The 3,073-nt window shown below is 36.7% G+C and overlaps 1 protein-coding gene across 1 annotated transcript in view; it reads left to right on the top strand.

Moving 5' to 3' along the window:
• Positions 1-3,073, top strand: part of LOC102677831 — a 352,155-nt gene that overhangs the window by 64,804 nt on the left and 284,278 nt on the right. Inside the window, exon 2 of the mRNA XM_006610354.2 lies at positions 2,302-2,398. The gene's annotated coding sequence lies outside the window, so the exon portion shown is untranslated. The remainder of the gene's footprint in view (positions 1-2,301; positions 2,399-3,073) is intronic.

Here is a 3,073-nt window from a genome sequence, read left to right on the forward strand (position 1 = left end):
TACGAGTGACTATCACTGTTTCTCAAGTTATATGGAAGGAAGGAAAAAATAAATTAGATCGAAGACGAAGAATTGCAGATATAGACATCAATCGAGATATGTATTTTTAATTTGTATTTATTTTAATTTTTTTTTCATCTAGTATCACTGTTTCTCGTATGGAAGGAAGGAAAGTCTGATAAGAATAAATTAGATAGAAGACAAAAAATTGCAAATATGGGCATCGATCGAGATATGTATTTTTAATTTCTATTTATTTTAATTTTTTCTTTCATCTGGCACGAGTGACTATCATTGTTTCTCAAATTACATGGAAAGAGGGAAAAAATAAATAGATTGAAGACAAAAAATTGCAGATATAGGCATCGATCGAGATATGTATTTTTAATTTCTATTTATTTTAATTTCTTCTTTCATCTGGCACGAGTGACTATCACTGTTTCTCAAATTACATGGAAAGAGGGAAAAAATAAATAGATTGAAGACAAAAAATTGCAGATATAGGCATCGATCGAAATATGTATTTTTACTTTGTATTTATTTTAATTTTTTTTTTCATCTGGCACGAGAAATTATCATTATCTCTGGAAGGAATCATTATCGTATGGAAGGAAGAAAAATCTGATAAGAATAAATTAATATATTTATTTCGATATTTGACAGAATTTTACAACGAGATGCCAATTAAATTTCTTCCTTCAAGTGTGTTGATAGCGTGCGATGGAAAAATGATCGATAAAATTTTGAGTAACTCTACGCGATCAAATTTTCTGTCAAACTTTAGCCGGTTAATAGCGTTAAACTTTAGTCAACTGAAATTATTTATCAAATTGAAAGCAGCTTATCGACGTTAAATTTTAAACTACGAGTTTAGCTAGGACGAATCGTTGTAAGATTGGAAAATAAAATTGAAGAAAATTATTGCAAAACGAGTCAAAAGAGATGATAATTGTGCTCTTACGAATCTCGACTTACTCTTTTAAAATATTTTTTAAAAACTCTAAAAAAAAAAATTTTCTCTTTCAATTCCTCGAAATCGTATTTTACACTTGAAAATTGTTTGAAAAAAAAAATTTCAGTAATTTAGAAACGCAAACACGTGGCCTCCGCTACTTTCGCGTTAGCCTGTCAACGCAATTAAAAATATGAATTCAACCACACGGGAGAAGGAAAAGGAGGGGGAGCATGATTTTAAACAGGGGTCTAACACGTATGCAGATGCAAAAATTACTAGGATTCATAGCGGCGTAATTATGCATCCGACCAAAGTTACACGTTTTTCAACGGAGACCAGTTGACCCGTTTTCGTTTCGTTCCCACCACCACCATTGCACGTCCCACCACGCGTGTTATCTTCCTCGTTCCGTTGTTGTCCGTGGAACGCGTGTCCCGAAGTTTGCGCGATTTTTCATCCCCGTTCTATTGATCACTCCCTTTTAGTTCCGCGGCTTTTTTTCACTCGTTCGCCCTGCCTCGGCCGCGATTGGATTTAAAAAGAGAGGAAGAGACAGGCGAGAAAACCAATGAAACATTACGCGGTAAAAAAAAAAAAAAAAAAAAAAAAAAAAAAAAAAAAAAAAAAAAGAAAAACGAAAAAGGGAACAAACATATCTGTCTTCCTTTCGTGAAAAATATTTACCCCGTTTTTCTTTTTCGACCAATCTTTTTTTTTTTTTAAATTATCTTATTTCTTTAAAGAAGGAAAGGAAAAAAAAGAAATATCTTCCCGTAGTATACGAAATTATTATCATTTTATTTTGCGAAATTTATCATCGAGAAAATCGCGAAAGCGGATTGGACGAAATCGTAGGTTCTATCCAACGACAACATCGGGGAGAGGGGTATGCCGGTCCGCTTAACCCCTTTAAAAACTGGTCTGGGCTTTGTGCTTCCCTCCCCTCCCCTCCCCTCCTTTGTTCCCCGCCTCGAATCATTTCGAACCGACACGTTTCCTTTGACGCTTTCCGCCTCGCTGTGTTCCGGCCACTTTGGAGACATTTGAACGTTTACCCGGATTGTAGGTGGTTTCGTGTCGTGGTAAGACCGTGACACGAAGCGGTTGTGAAAGTACTCGACGACGTTTCGGCTTGATTCTCGGTTTATCAAAGGGGGGGAAGGAACGGATCTCCCGATGAAGGATGGAGAAATTCAATTTGTCGGAGAGAGAGAGAGAGAGAGAGAGAGAGAGATGGTAAAAGTGATACGATATTTATTATTAAGTTGGTTACAACGATAAATGATAATCTCGAGTCTTTCGATAAAAATGAATCGTTAAAAATCACTTAATTCTCTTTGTTTCAGAATTCGTAGAATGGTGTGTTGTTATGGATCCTCGTGCGCCCCACTCGCCCGTCGCTATTCGATCTAAACTCGATTCAAGGGGAAGGTTTCGAAACGAGTAAGTGAATTCCCTCTTCCATACTTCGCCCGTATAGATTTCTATATAATCGAACGTGATCGCGTTCGAATACAAAAGTCACGCTTCGCTTCTATACGAATACGATATACCCGATATCGGTGAGCCTCGAAGTAAAACTATAATATGACACGCGTACAAGAAGTACTCTCAATGGAAGATGCTAAGAATCATTTTCGCTTTTTCACCATTTCTTATTCTTTTTTTACTGTCCATTTAATTTACCTAATATTTTCTAATAATTTGACAGAGAGACAGAGACAGAGACAGAGACAAAAACAGAGACAGAGACAAAAATAGAGACAGAGACAAAAACAGAGACAGAGACAAAGACAGAGACAGAGACAGAGACAAAAATAGAGACAGAGGCAAAAACAGAGACAGAGATAGAGACAGAGATAGAGACAGAGACAAAAACAGAGACAAAGACAGAGAGAGACAGAGAGAGACAGAGACAAAGACAGAGACAGAGACAGAAACAAAAACAGAGACAAAGACAGAAACAGAGATAAAGACAGAGATAAAGACAGAGAGAGACAGAGACAGAAACAAAAACAGAGACAAAGACAGAAACAGAGATAAAGACAGAGACAAAGACAGAGGGAGACAGAGAGAGAGAGAGAGAGAGAGAGAGAGAGAGAGAGAGAGAGAGAGAGA

Source organism: Apis dorsata, unplaced genomic scaffold, assembly GCF_000469605.1.
Source record: "Apis dorsata unplaced genomic scaffold, Apis dorsata 1.3 scaffold_73, whole genome shotgun sequence".
In the NCBI taxonomy this organism is placed as follows: domain Eukaryota; kingdom Metazoa; phylum Arthropoda; class Insecta; order Hymenoptera; family Apidae; genus Apis; species Apis dorsata.